General features: G+C 47.1%; 1 protein-coding gene across 2 annotated transcripts in view; it reads left to right on the forward strand.

Annotated features, from left to right (window-relative positions):
* Positions 1-283: 283 nt before the first annotated feature.
* The window catches only part of LOC143173541 (protein ELYS-like), a 75,156-nt gene continuing 54,938 nt past the window's right edge, over positions 284-20,501 (forward strand). For both annotated transcript variants that reach the window (XM_076363786.1, XM_076363785.1), the window contains exon 1: positions 284-323. The gene's annotated coding sequence lies outside the window, so the exon portion shown is untranslated. The remainder of the gene's footprint in view (positions 324-20,501) is intronic.

Genomic DNA, 20,501 nt, shown 5'->3' on the forward strand with positions numbered 1-20,501 from the left:
AAACTTTGTCCTCCCTGCTGGTCCAAACTCAGTTAGTAATTTAAGCTAACACTTCTGACACGGGAAGTCGTCTGTTTTGCAGATTTAACTGGTTTTAAATTAAATGTTTTTATTTCTTTTCATAGAGAGCGAAAGTTTTGGCCACATCTGCTTCTGGTTTTCCTGGGTTTACTCCTCGGTCTATTCTCAGATCCAGCCTTCGCACCACACCCCTAGCGACTCCCTCTGCATCTCCGGGACGATCAGTTACTCCTCCTCTACGAGCAAAGGAACGTGGAGTATCTTTCAGGGAAGAGAACTCGAATGCAGAATGGACTGCTGGGGTAAGCTGGGCTGTAGTTAGTGATTTTTACCGTTAACGGCTTTATAGACTGTGATTTGACTAAGGTTTTGTTTTGTTTTTTTTTTAAGCTTGCCAAAACCTCCTTCTATTGAGAATTGGAATTGCAAATCAGAACGGGGGACTTGAATTTGGTCAAAAACGGTTGTGTTAGACCTTCTGTAACATCAGGTGCCTGCAGGAACCCGCTCATAATAAATGCCAGTGACCTTGGCGTTTTTTCCTCAAGCGGTGTTAGGAGCTGTGATTGTTCCAAATTGGTAGTTGAGCTTCCCGCTATACCTTTTCAAACGGTGGTATGGCAGGAAGGTAAGGAATATAGATTGAGCCAGTTGCTTGGGTTTGTTAAGCTTTGTGAATTCAACATCTTTGAAAGCAACAGAAGTCATGAGCTGCATTTACTTTCAGTCTCTCTTTTTGCCAGGCTGGGTTTACTTGAATTATGGTAAAAAGAGACTCCTGATGAAGAGAGCTGTACTGTTGTCTGTTCTCTAGCCCTAAAGTTCTCGGTTTTGTTTCTTGCCTTGCACCAGGGACAGTGTTCGCCGAGTTGTCAAATGAATTTGGTCCCTCTGAAAGTTGCCCCCTTCTACTCCTCCTTTTGCTCTGTCAGTTGGATTCCCTGACTCAGCTCATGGTGCAGTTGCCGACGTGACGTTCCAAAATCAGGGGCAGAACAGGGGCATGTGCTAGTATCTACACGTATGAGCTTTCCGTACGTGTACTAACAAATTGCCATACTCTGTTTTTATTATACCTTTTATTGCCTGATACAAAGAGCTGCTCAATTGTAACAAGAGGCTCGCTCTCCTGTCTGAAGTTCTTGCCAACAATGCAGTGTGGCCAGGTTAATTTACGTGTTCCCTGCTACAGGCATCGTGAACACTAAAAGACTTTAGTAGTGCATACAAGTTGGAAGGGATATTTCCAGCTTCTTCAAACTCTTTTCTTTTGTTCTTTTTTTTTTTTTTTTTTTTTTTTTTGTAAAACCACGTTCTTTTAACATCTAAACTCTGCAAAATACGAATGTTAAAAGCTTGTTGACATGGACTGAAAATTGGAACTAGAGGTTCTCCAGGTGTCCCAGGTTTTCCCCCATTGTTCTTTCTTCTACTGGGGCTGGTGAGTTATCTGGATTCTTTGTGGATGTCCTCTAAGTACCATATAGAGCATACTGTCAATTTCCTGTAGGCTTATACTCACAGGAATCAACAGTAGTTGGAGTGAAACACAAAGTGAAAGGTAGGCGTACCACAAATTGGTTGGTCTTAAGGAAGAGAAAACGCTTTTCAGCGTTCCAGGTTTCCAGTGAAGTTAAATAGGCAGTCACTTCTTTAGCTCGTCTCAGCTTTGGGATTTAGGACAACGCTGTAGAGAAGATGCTTCTAGACTTGGGAATACATAAATCACTTATGGGAGGGAGTAAGTGGAAAATTTGTGATGGGAAGAAGGGAGCAGGGACAGGAGACGGTCACAAAGCTTCTGCAGTCATTCAGGTAGCAGTACAGTGAAGGTTTTTCTGCTTTCGTTGTAACTGGTTCTTACGGATTTGTATGTAAACATCTGGTTTTGGCTTGTCTACCTTCACTGAATTTGGGACAAACTTCTTACTGCTCTCTTGTTCGTAGCTTTGTAAGCATAAAGGGAAAGTTTATGGAGACTAGTATTTCTTGAACTGAGTTTTGAGGCATGACACGTTGCTATACTGTGATGCTCAGCAACTTTTGACAAGGCAGGAGGCAAGAAAATGAGCAGATTCTACGGAGACTCCTGTTGAGTGGCTTCTTCCTTCTGCCATCGTTGGCTAGCACTAGAACTTAGAGGGCTGGGCGAAGGTCTTTACGCATTGATTAAATTAGCTTGACCGTTTGAGTCACTTGGCAGACGTAACAGATACTACTTTTGTGCTCAACGTAAGAGCTTGAGTATCTCATGTGGATCTAGAAGGCAAGAATAATTGCTCGGTACAGGGAACTACAAAACATGAGATGGAGGTATTTAGAGTGTATGTGCTGTCTCATGCAATCCAAGTGATTCCTTAAAGTGCAGCGCTGAGTTGTCGCGTGTGATACGTGGCCACTTTGACTACCTGTTGCCGTCACAACTGTCGTGACTGAAACGTTAAACTTTGGGGACATAACTGTATTTTAGCCTGTTAGATGCAGAGCCGGTCACTCTGTGTGGATCTGCAGTCAGTCCAGAAAGCACTGCAGTGTGGTGATTACTGCCAGTTGTGTACACAGCTTGTACTGTAAAACTGCTCCCTTTGCTCACGGGTGGTGGCAAATCGTTAGTCGTGAACAGAAGTATCAGAAATGGAGCATGGGATTGCATACACTGAATGCTCTGTTCTCTGTCCCTTAAACGCATTAACTTTCATCTGTAGTAGGGAGTCCATCGTAGGTTTCTAACTTCACATGCAGTGGTGATCTGAAAGGAGAAGCAGCATTTCACTGTCCTCAGTTTGAAGTTAGTCTGTTTGGTAATTAATAGTGCATTAACAGACACTTTTTAACTTCAGGTTATTGAAGATAGTGCGGTTAAGGCACAAACCTCAGAGGAGGCACCTGAACCATCACCATATAGTGAACTGCAGCCATCGGGCGCTCTTCAATACAGCTATGATACTATCGAGCAACAGTTTGCATGTGATTTGCCTGATAATGAAGATGGTGAATGTGATGCGGCTGAGGGAGATGGAGAGCTTTTTACATCTCAGAGTAATTTTACTTTAGTCTGGGAAGGTGAAGAAGGTGAAACGGAAGTGGGAGACCCTCCGTTAAATATGGTCAAGGATCAAGAGGTGCAGCCTAGTGACCAACTCCTCTTACCTGTGCCAACTAAAAGAGGCAGAAGGAGAAAGATGAGTTCCTCAGAAGTTTCAGAAAATTCTGGCCTTGATCTGTCTAAACCATCGCTTCCTCCAACAGGATTTAAACTTCCTGTCACTCCTAGAAGAAGTGCGAGGAAGGGGGCACAAAATCTCTTGGCAGACGCAGAATCTGTCGCTACGCAGGAAGACATACATTCGGGTGGGAAAGTGGAAGTCCTTGATACTGCTGGGAGAAGAACAAGAAGAGCTGCACACGCTAAACCAGGAAAAACGGGTACTCATGAGCCAACACCTGCGCAGCCAAACGAGGAATCAGCCACAGCCGGGACTACAGTAAGGACAGGACGTCGGGGCAGAAAGAGACGATCGATATTTGAGGAGAGCACCGGGGAGGAGGCCTTCCCCCAAGGACCTGGTGGCAGTCCTTTGCTTAAAATTTTAACAGATTATATTACAAGAACATGCCCAGTGTGCAAACAAGGCCGCAGATAACAAAGTAGTTTAATCCCCCGTCAGAACTTCCTCTCATGGAAGACTACTCTCAGGGTTGTCAGCGCAACAAATTTATTTGCTGCAATTTCATCGGTTCCCGTGTAACTAATCAACAACTAAGTTGTTGATGTCTGGTGGGGAAGAAACAAGCTGCAGGCAGAAGCCAATCCATAGTTTCTCGTGAGTTGTTCGGCAATGCTTGTAACCTATTAGTCTAGGCCAATCTGAAAATACTATGAAATAACAGAATTTCCAGTAATAAGATAGCATTTGTTTCTTATTTTGTTTGTGCTTTTGTCTTCTGTGCAAAACTTCCAGCTTTCCATTCCAGGAATGCTTTTTTCACCAAAGCAGTCAAGACAATGAGTCTCTTTGGTATGCTTGGTACCAAAGGTACTGTGGTTCCTTTTGCATTAAAGCTGTTCCTAAAATAAAATGCATTTTCCAATGCACTGTGCTGTGCGGATGACCAAGGTGTGACATAGAGGGAACAACGCAAGTTACAGTCACTGATGTGTCCGTTCGTTCAGGTCACTTACTCCTTGGCTGTGTATCACCTGGCATGGTTCAAGAGGGGGCTTATCCCGCAGCAGTCATTGGTGTGGTGTGCATTGCTGTTGAACTTGGTTTAAATCCAGACTAAAGCATGAATTATTAGCGAATGACTGACTGCTTGTATTTTGGTACACCAACTGTAATTTTGATACAGGGAGAGAGAGAGAGAAGGATGCAGGAAGCAGGTGTGTGATTTCTATGAACACCAACAGCACAAGCGTATATGTCCCTAGGAACCCAGGGCACAGGAAAACCTTTACTTTTGATCTAGCCTACTGGTCTCACAGTAGCTTCCTAAAGGACGAGAATGGTATGCTCGTCTCAGCCGCATCCAACAGTTACGCAGGCCAGGTAAGATTTTATTCAAAGAACCAGCTAAAAGCAGTCTTAGCTAATACACAGTTGTAGACTGGTCAGTTTGTTTGTCTCCCATTATTAGCAGTCATGTCAGTGTAGTGTAATGCCAATGACTGGCATTTATCAGTTTACTGGTTTGAAGCGTTACCTGGATTTTTTCTACGTTTCTGTCATCCTGGAAGTCAGTATTACTTGCAAGCGTGCTTGCAAATCTTGATTCCTAATTTAAACTATTAGTGGGGGCGCTCCTACCGGACAGCGGTGCTTGCGTATGCATTTGCTTGCTCATCTATGAAGAGGGTGCACTTGATCGTTTTTGAGAGAGAGGTCCCTCGTGATCTTGGTCAAGGAGTGCTGGAGAACGCCTGGCAAGGTTATAATGCTACTCTGCTGGCGTACGGTCAGACCGGCTGAGGGAAGAGCTATTCGATGATCGGGTACGGTGCAAACAGAGGCCTGGTGCCCGTTGTGTGCGAAGAGCTCTTCAAAGCCACCCGGAATCGGGACAAGAACAAGCAGTACCAGGTGGGATTGGCACAAAGTGTCATTTACTTCCAAGATCTTTCCAGGTTGTACTTGAAAAGACTCAGTTAATTTCAAATCAGCGGAACCAGAAACTGTGGCTATATGGAGCAACTTACAGTACGAGCCGTAGTGGATCCTATAAAACAGCGTTGAATAAAAAGTTGATGTAGTACAGCTCGATTTACAGATAAACCCTAAAATGATAATTTGTCGCAGGTGTAGTTAATGGATCCCTAACATGAGAACCAAAAATGTTAGTTTTTAGTAGACCCCTTTTTTAACAACTGTTCAAACACTGATCTTCCTTTACCTCCCATAAAGTGAGCTGGTCTTTAATCTCCGTTATGCTTCCTAGCTTCACTCTTGCAGAGGGTATTCATGAGAAAGTCTTTCCAGCACCTCAGTAAAGAAAATCCATGCTTTCTTCTGCACGCCCTTATAGTGTTCAGAAGCTTTAGGGTGCCGTACCTCTCCTACACAGTAGGAGCGATGTTTTTAGCCTTGCAGTACAGCTTTTGTAGCTGCTGGATGCTCCCACTCCACCAGCATCCTTCTGCGCCTGTAGTCCAGTGGATTCTAGCACTGCTGTAAGCAGAAAGCTTCGCTCCCGTGCAGTAGTGCCTTCTGTCTACAAAAATGCCACCCTGATTACTGAAGGCTGCTTGTGATTTACTCCTGTGTTACTTCCCGTAAGAAAGAGCCCTTTGTTTTCCCTAACCAGCCTCCCCAGCTCTGTGCCAGCAGAAAGGATGCAGGGATGCCATTTGCGAACAGGTTTCTGTTTTCCTTTGGCATCATCCACTGTGCGCCCCTGTGATAAACACAGGAGTGAAAACTCATTCCTTCCCATCTCGCTCGCCATACCAACGTGGAAATGCAAAACCCTCTTTGAAGTCGAGGCACTGCTATTACAGACAGTTCTTGGACAGAGGGAAAAACTCATGTCCTGGATCTTTATTGTTCCTTTTAATCTTAGCCATAGCCTTACTGTTACGGAAGAGGTTTCTTTTTTAAGTTAGTGGGTTTATTGTTGCGAAGCTTAACGTTTGAGGCCAGTGCCTGCCAAGCAGCGAAGGCATGTTACAAATCTGCTAACCCAGGGCTTCCTCCCTCCTGGCCGCAGGAGCCCGGCCTGGTGCACCCCAGACCTGGGGGTGTCTCTGTCCCAGACCCGTGGATGTGGCTGCTGCTTTCCCGTTTGCAGGTCAGGCCAGCAGCGAGGCTGAGCGTGAACCACGCGCAGGCATGACAACAACATGGCTGGCTACGCAGGCTGCCAGAGGCGGGGCCATGCCTTTAACACCCCCCGCCTGGCACTATGGCAACTCACCGAAAGCCTCCTCTCCGGCTTGTTGCAACTTAAGCTCACGAGTGACAGCAGAGGCACGCTGTCACTCTGTAGGTTCCCACGCACACCCACGTTTGCAGAGCCCCAGAAGATCAGCACAGCCTCCGGCCCAGCTACCCTCTGTGCCCGGGCCCTGGGCTCCCTCCCTCACCTCTGGCTGAGTCTTTCCAGAGACGGGGTTTCCTCCTACTCGCTGGCTAGCCCACCCTGAAGTCTGCTAGCAATTTACACGTGCCCATGTGGCTAGGGGACAGCACAACCACCCTGCTCCCTCCCCTTGCTGGCACCTTGGACACATGTGCCCCGTGACTGTGGTCCCCAGTCCAGCTGCTGGCACTGAGACCCTCACCGCCCCACTTGCTGACACCACAGACAGACGGGCCCCGGTCACCCGTGACCTGACTTCGGCTGCTGACGCTTAACTCGCCCCATGACCTGTGGTCCCACCGGTTGCTGGCACTGGGACCCTCGTACCATCTGATCACCGCAACGTAGCAGATGCTCTCACGTTACACGTACCCTTACGCAGGTCATACACACGGCCACAGCTGTTAGTTCAGAAACCAGAAATACTGGCTTTTTCTTTCTATCTTAATAGCCTTGAAAATAAATACGGGTTGAACCACCCTGCCCAGCTGTCAAAAATTAACATTTGCCGTTCTTGAATTCTCTACAATGCTGCCTAGACGCTTAATACCTTAGTATCTAAGTAAAAGGATTTATTGAAACGCATCTCATGATGGAGTCTACCTAGGCAGCAGTAAGGATTATGCACGTAAGGGTAGGCTGACGAAATGCTGGAGAAGAAAGAGAGTTGTGATGAAACAGGATGGATCTGATAAATACCTGCATGCATTAAGCTTATGTAATGGCTTGGGAGGAAGGGAAGTTTTGATCCGTGCAACCTGCGTTATTTTTGCAGTGGGATGACAGTCCATTAAGTTTGTGGGGTTTTTTCAAAGGCGTTTTACCTTTGAGTTACTTCTTGTCTTTACAGATTGCTTGCAGTATGCTGGAAATTTATAACAAGCAGGTAACGAACTCGCTTTGTTTCAGTATTAATAAATCGTAGTTTTCTGTGTACATTTATTTCTTTTTTGCTTACTGTAATTTGAAAATCATCCTTTATGCTGTCTTCACGTGATCCTTCTGGGCATGTTGGCTGAAGTGTGTGGGTGCTGTCTGGACCTAACAGCATCTTTTTGCTGCTTGAGCTACCCGGCTGCTCTGCCGTACCGCTGGCTAAGTTGTTTCATCCCTTGTAGTACTTTTCCTCTTTCTCCTTTCTGTGTTTTGCTCCTTTTTGAAGAAAAAAGGGGTGAAGAAGAAAGTTAGCGGGTTTATTCACTTCTCCCCTCCCCCCCGCCCCCGCCCCCGTGTTCCTCTTCTTGTTTGTCTCCTGTGTCGGCAGACACAGGACTCATTACTAATTGAAAACGGGGAATCTGTTTCTCTTAAGCTGGGAGGGGATTTTGAAGGTGGTCTGTGTCTCAGAGGGTGGAGTTTTTAGCTTTCCTTCTAAGGTTTATACAGTTTGCCACTTGTTTGTGAACTCCTTTCCCCTGTACCTTGCTCCTCGCTGGTTTTGAGCCATGTGGCCAGTTTCAGACAAATTTGATGCAATGGGCGGGAGAGATGATAGGAAAAAAATGAATACTCAGGAGAACAAACTTCATTAGTTTTAGCAGCTCACGGAATAAGCTTTGTTAAACTCCTCATCCAATGACGGTAACAGAAGCAGAGGGAAACAGCGCCTGTATCCTGAATTGTGCAAGCGTCTTAAGTCTACACATGTGAGCTCTCCATGTAGATTAAGTTTACCTGGAAAGTGGGACTCTCTGGGAATGAGTTTCTGAACACGGTGAAGCCAGAGTAACTACCCCGTGCTCAGCCGCAGTCTATCTTAATTTTTGTTCTATCCTTACTAAGTGTCGCAATTTTTTTCTTATTTTAGTAAAAAATTTTGACTACCGATGTCTCTCCCCAGGTAACAGACTCACTCTCTAAAACCAGGAAGCCTGGCGGGCTCAAGATTAGAGAAGACCAGCAGCAAGGTTTTTATGTGGACGGTTTGAAGCTGGTGCCTTGTAGATAATTACGCACAGATCGAGAGGTTGGTGGAACAAGGGAAGAAGACGAGAACAACAGCTACGACTGCCATCAATGCCACCAGTGGTGAGCAGTCGGTCTCACACGGTCATCACCATCCAATTCAAACAGGTGTAGCGCGCAGGCACTGTTTCCACTGTTCAGTATAGCTGTTTAGCGCTCTTAATGAATTTAGTCCCGTTAGGTGCAGCATAAAACGAACTCGTGGAAGTTTATGCAGGCACAAAATCCAGGGTGGCTCTGATTTACCTAGACCCATCGTTGTTTATTGCCACCTCCGTGACAGCGAGCGGATGAGAGCAAGTTGGGTTTCCTCACCCTGGGCTGCAGGGTCAGCCTTGCCAGCCCACATTTTTGGCGCTCGCGCCCTGTCCACCACTGCTGCTCTCGGAGTGAGGCTCGCCAGAGGCAGAGGTGTCCTAAACCACTGCCTGCTTGCAGGTTGACTCCGTGTGTAAGATCCTTCACTTTCCGCAAATTTCTTTACTGAAAGAGTGGTGAAACATTGGAACAGGCTGCCCAGGGAAGTGGTGGAGTCACCATCCCTGGCCGTATTTCAAAGACGTGTAGATGAGGCGCTTAGGGACATGGTTTAGTGGGCCTGGTGGTGTTGGGTTGACGGTTGGACTCGATGATCTTAGAGGTCTTTTCCAACCTTAATGATTCTATGATCTATGATTCTATGATTCTCCATGTCCCAAATATTACAAGTGGTCTTTGAAAATCTCTCACTGGTGTCCAGAAACAACCTACGGTCACCGTTTGTCTCTGGTAGCTGCTGCTTGCCCGTTAGCGCTATGCAGAACTCCTGGGCTGGGTATAACAAGCGGCCCTATAGCGAGCAAGCTCATACAGCGCGGCGCAAGTGTGGGGCAGCCTGTGGCACAGACTTATCCCCGACCCGCGTCAGGGAGCGCTGCAGCGGGGCAGCTGCAAAGACATGAGGCCAGAGGGCCACGTGCGCCCGAATCCCACCGGGAAGGAAGTCGTGAGACCAGGATTGGCGTTACCAATACTGGTAACTCTCACAACCTATTTCCTCTGCGTTTCTGCAGAGCGTCGTTTTCTCTGTCTTACTTGATAACGTCTGAGCTATTGATTTGGCAATCTTTCCTGCTGTTGATACCGTATGTTAATGGATTTTTCTCGATGAAGCGACCACCAGTCAGTCAGTTACCAATCTGGTGGACTTGGCAGGAAGCGAAAGGCAAAAATCCTCAGGATCTGAAAGAGACAGACTGAAGGAAGGAACGCGTGTAAATCTAAGTCTAACCACGTTAGGCAGTGTCATCAGGTATTGTTTTTAAAATCCTTTCCTGTGAAGTAAAAAATACATTTTTTTATATATATATATCAAAAAAATACATATATATATAAAAATATATTTTTTTTATATATATTTTATCTATATAAAAACCCACCCACCTTTCCTCCATTCAGGATTCCTTGCTGTGTGGTTAATGAAATTACTTAAATGAATGAAGCCTGGGATGTAGGTAGGCACGAATATACTGAAGCGTGTACATACGCACGAATATACTGAAGTATCTAATCCGGTAGCTTTTTTTTCGATTTAGATTTATTTAGAAATGAATGTAAATTTGATTTTGATAGTTACGCTTATATCGTTCACATCGGTTCACTTTATTTTCCCTTAGTGCTCTGGCTGAGGTTGCTACAGGAAAGAAAGTGCTGCATATCCCACACAGGGGCTCGGTCCTGACGAAACTCCTGCGGTCTGCTCTGGGGGGAAAGAGCAGGACCATCATGGTCAATGGGTTCTTGAATTTATAACCCAGTTTACCTGTTGAAATAGAATTGCATGGCTCTGACATGGGTGGAAGTGGGTGTAGTTTAAAAGTGAAGATTGCTTTCTATGCAACATAAAGGTGAGAACCCTTCTGCTGGCCAAAAGTTTCTTGCCCCTACTAAACGCGTTACTCAAATGGAGGGCACTTCTCTTTTCGGAACAGACAGGTGGCTGGCACAAAATCTCTCTCTCTCCCCCCCCCGTTAGAGATAGAAACCCCATTTCTTCTGAAAGAGTTTTCTGCGTATTTGTAAAAATTTATCTAGATATAGGTAAATGTAGCTCTGAAACTCATAAGCACCTGTTTTATATAAAAGCCATGTTCTTTACATGAAACTAGGCAGTATTACGAAACAACTATTGTTTTTCCTGCATTCTGAGAGTATTGTTTGTGCTGTGCACCAGATGTTGCATTCCTCAAGAAGATGAAACTCCCATAGGTTCTTCTTTGTCTCAGCTGAATTAGCGGTATACTCCAGCATCTCTGAAGAGGTATTTTTTCAAAGACAGTGCAATTAAGTGAAAGATGGAAGAATATGAGTAGAAAATGTGCCCACGTGGAAATGTCGACTGGAAATGCCGGTATTCTTAAAACAGCTTACCTGGGTTTCTTCACGTGCTGACTTCCGTAATTCATCGAGGAGGTTTTGAACGAATTTAAGGACAGACTCTTCAACTGTTACTCGTACAAATACCATCAAAGCGTCTTTGGGAGGTTTTTTTGCATTGATGCTAGCGTAAGCCAGCGTTACCAGGATTCAAGCGCCTTCAGTATTAATTTTTGCAACAACTACCTGTATCTTCTCATCTTTCTTTCTGTCTTTTTTTCTTTCTCGTTTCTTGCAAAAGCGTTAAAAAGAGTTAATTTCTAGCCAGATTGCTAAGACACTAGGGTTCTCCCTTTATGTTTAAGGACTTAATGGCCTATTTTTCCGTGTTAATCCTTATCTGATTTTTGGTAGCGTTTAAAGGTGTTTGGAAAAACCTCCTTCAAAATCTAATGTCAGTTAATACTTTTCATAGGCTTACAGATTGCGGCCGTGAGTCCAGCAGACACCTGCTACGAAGAAACTTTGTCAACCTTAGGCTACGCTGACAGGTACACTTTCATAATTTGTCCCTCTCCGGTCTTGGTGCAAATTGCAGTCAGGTGCTGGGCAAAGTGACAAAAGATACCAGTTCAAAGTGACTGACGGCTCGGGATGAAGACAGAGTGAATCTGTCAATGAGCAAGGGCAGCACGCATATCGAGAGCTTATTCTTTATTCTTGTTAGCAAACGGCATATATTTTTCCAACTAAATTGTATGACAGAGGTAACGATTCTTCCTGAGAATTCTGGCTCGCTCTCATACGTGTGACTTACTTAATTCAGCTTCTTTCCTTCCCTTTCTCTCCCAGTAATGCAGCACCTCTAAAACTAAGCTGTAGTTTGGGGTCCCCCGGACCAAACGTGGTTGAAACGTAGAGCGTACAGGTGATCCCTGCTGCCAGGCGTTTGTCGTCTCTGCTTCCCAGTCCCAGATCCCAGCCATAGTGCCACACAGAGCTATTCCTTCCTGCCCAGGAGCAGCTTGCTTCCCGGCCACTTTCCCAGTCCGTCAGCTCCTTCTGGAGGAGAAGGTTCCCTCCCTCCTTCCCTTTGCTCTCCTCCTGCCCTTTCTGGGGCTCAGGACTGAAAACCGCTCTCTTTGCAGTCCGTTCAGGGAGGCTTTCGCTGGGACTCCAGCACTAATTCCTCCTTATTCCAGCTCCCGTAAAAAGAGGTCAGGCGCTCACACGTCAGTTATGGCAAAGCGGGTCATGGCTCAGTGACCTTGTAGCCGCAGCAGCCTGGCTGTTAGCGGGTGTCAGGAGCGGAAGATGTAATGTTTCCAGCCCCAGTTCAGTCCCGCAAAGAGCGGAGTTGCTTTCACGTGCCGACGAACGCAGACCAACAAACTCCCCACGCCTGAGCCAGCTCCATGCAGGGGCGGCTGGAGTTGTCTCTTCAGTGGATTTGTCTGCCTACCTGGCGTACCCGCAGTTACAGTGGATGAGCTCTGGTTTTAAGGCCCCACATACCAGAGGCCCAACAGCTATGGCTACATTGCTGCAAGTTAGGCTTAGCTGGAGAAGAGGAGGATGTTCCTGGGCTGGCAGGGGGTAAAACCAAACCAGGCTGTGATTGCTGTGGTTGCTGGTAGCAGTACAAGAGAGGGCATCGGATGCTTCCACCCGAGGAGCAAAGTGGCCGCGAGACTTTTTCACTTGTGAAGTTCCGGAGCTACATGGGATATTTCTGAACAGGGAAAAGAACAAAAGAAGGAGGGGTCGGGGGGGTCGGGGGGAAAGTCATGTTCAACAGGAAATCTTGCTGTTTGCTGGGATTGTCTGGGTAACAGCTTCTTTTTTGTCTTTTGTGTATTTTCATATTGAAAAGGACAAAAAAGGTCAGGAACAAAGCAGTGGCAAACGCAAGTCCCAGTGAGCAGCTTATAAGCGAACTTGAAGGCTGAAAATAACAGAGTGTTGCCCAGACTGGCTGGGCTCGGGAGCACGGGGCGACCAATAGCCGATGAAACACGTACGTATTTCAGCATGAATATAGCTACAAAGAGCAAGTAGATTTTGACTTCCCAAAACGTTGTCAGGAGGCATTTTTGGTAATCTGTAACGTTGAAGAAGTATGGTGGGAATGCAGCTGAGGTAGGTCCGCAGGTGAATTTCTGACAAAGTGGGTGGCAGAGACCATTTTGAACAATCTCTGAGTTAAACCTTGTAGTTACCCTGTTTGTGTACGGCGATACGCACGGGAACGTAAGATTTCCATTTCCATTTCTCATGCAGCCTCTCGTATCAGAGGCGTTTTACAAAATATTAACGCCGGTATGCCCATTTCAAGTATTTCAGAATACTTGGGAGGGAGAGAGGAGACCTGCATTGCTCCTGCTCAGCCCTGACACACGTGCAGGAGCACACGCCTTGTTGTGCCACCCCACCCCTGTCTGGATTAGGACTCCATCTGACCCTGAGAGGAGGCACGTGAGAACCAAGGCCTCCAGGAGCCTTGTCCCGGGTGGGCACTCCCCGAAGGTGGATGCTCTCCCCTTACCGCCCGCTGGCCAGCTCGTGCTCTGCTTTATTAAGGCAGCCTAACAGCACTGCTGTGTTTCTGCCTGTCGATATGGGAGTAGTACTTACTAGTCTGTGACTTGGGATTTTTTCCACAGGCTTTTTTTTCTCCCCAGACACATTGCTTTTAAAAACTTAAAAAGAAAAAAACCCCAAACCTCTGCCTTTGAGAAATGGTCCCTATACTCGTTTGCAGCACTGGCATGGGCACATCCAGTTGCTCAAAGTCAGTTCCCTTGTCAAGTGTTGATGGTTTGCTCAAGGCAAAAGCCCCAAACAAGTGTAAGCAAGGATATTGCAGGCAGGAGTGAAAAATGTTTCAACTTTAAAAGTAAGGAATGCTCTAACAGGACAAGAGCGGGCAAACATCAGAGCTGAAGAAAGAGGTGGAAGCGGTTGCAGTTGGCAAGTATTTGCAAATCCCTTTAAAGAGGATTGACCTGGGTTGGTTCCTGTGCACGCTCTGGCCACAGTATTTTATTGATCACCTTCTGGTTAGAAGAGGACAAGGAAGAGCGCGGCTTTCATTTCCAGTTTGGGATGCTGACAGCAGCAGCAGCAAACATCTCGGCTGTTTGGCAGCAGGGTGGGTTTATGTCCCCGCGTGCCACACGGTCCCTAGGAGGTTCAGCTAGGAAGGGCTTGCTCTGCAAGAGGCCAGACCACCTCCCAGCGCGCGGCTCCCTCGCTGCTGGTCCTCGTCTCTCATGGCGTTTGCTCTTTTACACGTCGATACCCTGGTTAAAGCTGTCTCTCTGTTCACAAGAGGTGCGGTTTTTGCTGGCTGATGCGGAGTCCGCAGGCGACGTGGGAGTCCCGGCTGGAGGAAGCCCGGAAGGAGTGGGAGCAGCAGTACGGCGCCGCGGCTCAGGCGAGTTTCCCAGTAACGGGCGTCGCGGCCAGACACCTTAACCTCTGGCCTTCTGCATCTGATGTTTTCCCCTTCTTGTCATCTTTAAGACTCGTTACTCACACACCTCTCTGCCAGCAATGCCCCGACAAGACCCTCCAGGGGCTTTTAAGCTTGGGTAAACTGGCAATAACGTAGCCCTTGGTTAAGGGTCCACAATAGAATATCAAAGCTCTCATGGGTTCAGATGACAGAATATCCTGTCTACTTCTAACTACATTAGAGTTTCTTGTTTTCACTTTGTTTTTATAAGAAATTCTTACAGAAATAAAAGATGCCAGTGAAGGCACCGAGCCACGTCAAAGCAGCTCAGACTTGTGTCGTTTCAAAGTCCTTGACAGGGAGAACCAAAGATTTTCACTCTAAAACCAGCCATGAGATAAACACCCCAGATCTTGGGGCAGGCGTGTTCTTTCTTCTTTTTAAAAAAAAAAAACAAAACCAAACAAACCTGCTTTTAATTTTGGGCACGTTGCTGGAAGTAACCAATGTTAAACAGGACTTACTTAGCCAGACAGAAGCATTTCAGGAGGAGGCTGTGGTGTGTAAGAGCCAAGGAGCGCATGACGGGCTGCCCTGGGAAAGGAGGGGTCTGATGGCGACTTGATTAGTAAACCATTCAAGGCACACCTTCACTGAAAGGCCATACGCTGCTCCCCTCCCAGCTGCTCTTCGCAAACCATTTCCTTGCTTCAACACGGGTAACTGCCAGACGGAGGAGGCGGGAAATTCGCTACCTGCGTAGAGCGGCGACCGCGGGAAGAGGGCTGGGCTTAACGGGGAGAGCACAGCTTTAGAGGAATCCAGCGCGTTTTGTGGGGGTCTCTTGATGTCTGCATGAAGCATGCATCACGCAGCAAAGTTGCTGACTTAACCAAAAGTGCTTGATTTCTTCCTTAATGATCCGTGACTCCAGGTCTGGAGCTTCTGCCAAGAGAAAGCAGCGTGGTGTCGGTCTTCCGGGTCTAATAATTGCTTCCTGATCACGTTTGGTAAAATGCTGGGAAATTTAGGGACTTAGTTCTGTCGGGAATGCTGAACCCCGTTTGGGGTGTATGGCTAAAGGTGGTAGTTCAAGTGCCGCCTTAGGCGCATCGGTCTGGACGATCGTATCAGCCTTGGCTGGCAGCTGTCACATGCGTTTGGGCACACAGTACTGTATCCTGTTCTGCTGAGGACAGCTCCTCATTCACTTACCGCATCAACTCGTTCTCCTGCGTTGATTTGCCTGGGGTTTGCTTTTTTAAGACAGTGAGATGAGCTTAATCAGGCTTCTATTAATTTTGTGTCTTCTACCTAGCGAGCTGTCGGATATAGCTTTAGAGAAACAATGGTGAGAAGCCTTTGCTGGTGTGGTATTGTTTTACTTGTGTGGTGGAGAGAATGCTTAAATTGGTAGGAGAGAGTCGCCAAAAACCTGGGCCTGTCGCCTGTGTTGCAAGCGCTTTTGCAGTTCAGCTTGTCAGGCTGCTGTTTGTAAAAGCATGTTTCAGAATTAGATACCCAAAAGCCGTCGGGACATGGTCCTGGGCAGCCTGCTCGAGGTGACCCTGCTTGAGCAGGGGGGTTGGACCAGATGACCTCCAGTGATTCTGGAAGGCCTTTCTCTTCATTGTGATTCCGTGATTCTGGAATTTGTGCTGGCAGCGGCAAGCGGTGTGATGGCAGACCGGTGTGGTATGCTGGAAATGTCTTGCTAACTCCCGTCTCCCTCTATTAGGGAGGCTGCGTGTGCGTTCTGTACTGGGACACTTAGCACCTACGTCTGCCTGTCCAGGTACGCCAAGCAATGTAAAAAAGAGCATAATTTCAGAACTGACTGTAGGAACTTTTGCTAGCTTAGCCACCACGTTAGACCGGGACCGCAAGTCTTGACTGAAAGTATAGTCGTGTTAGAGAATGGCCGTAGGAGGTAGCTGGGGAAACTGGCTCTAGCGTCAAGTTCTGATCTGTGTTGGGTCTGTTTGTGTTTCCATTGAAAGGGAAATCAAATCTATGGTCTGCATCAGATACAGGATCTCAGCTGTTGGGGGCTGTTGGGATAGAGAGCTGAAATTCTTTCTTCTTCTCACCTTCTGCTGTAGGTTCGTGCTTCTCGGAGAGCTTGTGGAGCACCCGCGCAAACTCTGCAAGACAATCTGTAGGCTGCACTTGAGTGAGAAAAGCCTGGTTGTAGAATTCTGAGACAGACCGTCTCTGTTGTGCCAGTGGCTTTTTAGACTCCAGCTTAGGTTTTGGATTAAATGTAGGGTTTTTGCCTAAAGCATCGGGGGGAGGTTTTCTGCCGAAGCGGGAAAGAAAGGAAGGACCCAGGGGTACTCACGCAATCACCTGCTAACTCGCTCGCTACATCCTCCTTCTGCAGGAGTAAGCTATGGCAAAGTGCTAATTCACTGAACCTGACTACTAAGGTGCAGAAAGTGTCTTTTCCACCTACTGCTCCTCCAGTGCTTGTGAGTTGCTTCCTGTGTTTCTGGGGAAGATGTCATTGAACCAGTCATTTATAATAATTCAAAACACCCTGTAACTGTCATCTTCACCTGTTATTCAACAAAGGGGATGCCGTTTTCCTCAAAAGAACTTAGCTTTTCTTCCATTTCTGCTGCTTCTTCTTTGGCTTCTTCCCGCTCTTTGTCCTGTTTCCTTAGAAAGTGTGATCTGAAGAGTGTCACGCAATGTTGTCTGTCCTCTGATCACCAAGTAACACTTCCCTGAAATCACTTTAGCTTCCACATCTGGCTGAATGAAAGAATGACGCCTGTCAGCTGCAGCTTAGTGAGTCTCTACGTGCAAGAGGGCGTTCAAAGTTGACTGACCGTGTCTTGGGCAGCGTCCTTTCTAAAAGCAAAGGGGCTTTAGCTCTCCTTGCAAAGCGAGTGTGTAGTTTCACAGGTGTATGAGCTAGCATAACGGCTTACTGCCACAAAACGGAGACGGACGAATTCCCTCTCCTTCTTCCCAAGGCATTGTCCTGCCTCCTTCCTTGTGCCAACTTTTATGCTTGCTAGTTCTCTCTGCGAGCCAGTTTAACTCTCTAACCTGGTGGAAAACGATCTACTTTTCCGGGTTAGTTTCCTGCCTGCTTAGGGAGCTAACTTGGCTCATGAAGTGCTCTAAAAAGCGTTCAAGTCGGTGCAAGGTAAGCCACAGGAATACAGTAGTAGAACAAAGGAGCAGAGGGAGAGATGGGAGGTGGCAGCAAGGCCTCTCTTTTGGTGGCAGGGAAGTCAACGTGTTTTGTGAAATCATACCTTCAGCTGCGACTGACCACATTTCTAGCTTTTCCTTCAGTGAGCCTATGACACTGTTGGCCTTTGAAACTGATTTTCGTGTACTACCGTCATGGCTGTACGTGATTCTGCTTGAATGTGTAATTTCTCAATTTTTTTTTTTTCCCTGGAGCTTTTTAATCCAAAAGTCAATCATCAGTCTACGAGCGGTGGCATGTTCCTTTCTTTGGAAATGGTTCACGATGTTTGGAAGTCATAAGCACCTAGGGTAAAGAAGAATGGTCATTTTGGCAAGTTGTACACAGACCACTTTGGTATAGGATACAGCTGGGAGGTTGGATTCTGGTTTACCCCTCAACATGGAGTAAGCCTGTGGCGCTTTAGACTAATCTGATGTCTAAGAGACAGGAATAGGAATGTGGTTGCAGTCATTGTTTTCAAAGAGAGCAGAAAAGCCGTTAGTGTTGGATAGATCTCTTAAAGGAGAGGCTTCATGCCTTTAACCTATCGCCATCTAACTATTTTCCCACTGTTTTGATTTCCCACTCATCCTTGGTTTAACTTAGCAGAATGATGCAAGTCAGACATCCTAAGAACCAGATTGCTATATGTATATCTCTATTGTTCATAATTTGTCATGGATTTTACCTTCCCGGCTCCCTATTGCCAAGCCAGGTGTCCAGAGAAAAAATGTTTAAAACGCCCGTTGGCTTACTAGCTTCGGAAGCCTGGGCGTGCCTGATGCTCCAGCTTTTATACTTTCACACGCTTTTATACGCAGTTAATAACTGCAGCATGATTAAATGTAAAGTGACGTGAATCGTCCAGGTGTTGGAGTGTTACTTATTTGATGGTTCTTAGCGGTGGTATTGGACTGATAAGCACATTTGACGTGCACTGTAGACGGGACTACGCTGTGTCAAGGTGCGAGCTGTGTTCAGGAGTAAACCAGAATCCGCCAGAGAAGAATTCTTTCTGCTTTGGTGGGGAGTTTGGGGTGGTGAGTGGTTTGGTTTTAAACTCAAATCTCCCCAGTAGAGTTTGATTTCCAATTTGGCCACACAAAGTTCTGTGCTCCTGGCCTGTTGAGGTAGGCAGTGGCAAAGGCAGGGTGACTCGGGGTGACTCCTGGGGAGCATGCGGATGAGAAGTTTCCGGGAATGCTATGACCTGCCCTACGGGAAGATACTTGTTCACTCTTTTTCTTAAAACTCTCTTGCTTCTACTGTAATATATTACAGTAGCACTCATGAAGTACTTACCACACAGACTTGTTTTTCAGACATCTCCGTGCTTATTTACAAAAAAGGTTCATTTGTTTTTAATTCACTGCAATCATAGGTGCTCTTTGTGGAATTTTGTGCTGTTGCCTAAAATTCCTTCATGTACGTTGTCATAGTCAGTGTTCTCCCTTAAAGCCGGACTGACGAACCGAATATTTGAAAGTAGGCTACTTTGGCGGGGGCGGGGAGGGGGCGTTAATTGTTCAGTGTTTTCATTGACGATCTGGATGATGGGGCAGAGTGTACCCGCAGCAAGCTGGCTGATGATAGGAAACCGGGAAGAGTGGCGGTACACCAGTGGGTCGTGCTGCCATCCAGAGGGGCTTCGGCAGGCTGGAGAAACGGGCTGACGGGAGCCTCGTGCAGTTCAACAAGGGGAAGTGCAAAGTCCTGCACCTGGGGAAGAACAAGCCCATGCACCAGTATATGCCGGGGGCTGCCCAGCTGGAAAGCAGCTTGGCAGAAAAGCCCCTGGGCGTCCTGGTGGACACCAAGTTGACCGTGAGGCAGCAACGTGCCCTTGCGGCAAAGGCGGCTGACGGTATCCCGGGCTGCCTGAGGAGGAGCGTTGCCAGCAGGTGGAGGGAGGTGACCCTTCCTCCCGTCAGCACTGGTGAGGCCACACCTGAAGTGCTGTGTCCAGGCCTGGGCTCCCCAGTCTCACAAGAGAGAGATGGAGGTCCTGGAGAGGGCCCAGCAAAGGGCTACAAAGATGGTTAGAGGGGACTGGAGCATCTCTCCTGTGATGAAAGGCTGGGAGAGCTGGGACTATTCAGCCTGGAGAAGAGGAGGCTCAGGGCGGATCTCATCAATGCATCTAAATACCCGAAGGGAGGGGGTAAAGAAGACGGAGCCAAGTACTTTCCAGGGGTGCCCAGTGACAGGACCAGAGGCAATGGGCACAAGCGGAAACATTTAAAAGACGCTCTTCACCAACCCGATAGATCTGTATTAGTATTTGGTACTAAGGGTTACTCGTAAAACATATTCATTGAAGCATTCCAACTAAGCTAAGCCAGCATGCTGGTCAAATTGTGGGGCTTTTTACTCTCTGGAGCCCCTAGAGGCAGTGCAAAAGTTCGTCCCGCTGTCGCTTTGAAATGATGACAAGTACCAAAAAGCAAACCCAGCAAAACTACTGCAAAGAAGTTGTCCCGCTTGGAACTTGACCTGTGCCAGCTGTGGCTGCTGGCAGTGGTCAGGCTGGCCGGCTGCAGCCGCGTCCTGCAATACTGGCTTTGCCATCGGCAACAGTTTTTTCCAAATGTTGACTTGTGCTTAGCGCGGACCCTGACTTACTCTTCCTGCGTTTCACGCGCTCGTTGTTTCCATGCTGGCAGAAGTTACTGAACAGAGTCTCAAATGGAGTGCTTGTGACTTGAAGTACAGCAGATCCCAATGCCAATTCCAATTAGTGCACGCTGGAAGAAACAATCATAAAACTTTCTTTGCAGGAGAACATGTATGGTACAGTTAATGCAGTAGGCTTTGTGTGCACATTGAAGTGGCTGGCTGTACTGGTTTGTAGCACAGGGTAAGGGTTCTGTTTGATGCCTGAGCTGGTCGGCATGCCTAACACCCAGGAACAGCGAACTA

The sequence above is a fragment of the Aptenodytes patagonicus genome, unplaced genomic scaffold (genome assembly GCF_965638725.1).
Source record: "Aptenodytes patagonicus unplaced genomic scaffold, bAptPat1.pri.cur scaffold_116, whole genome shotgun sequence".
NCBI lineage: Eukaryota > Metazoa > Chordata > Aves > Sphenisciformes > Spheniscidae > Aptenodytes > Aptenodytes patagonicus.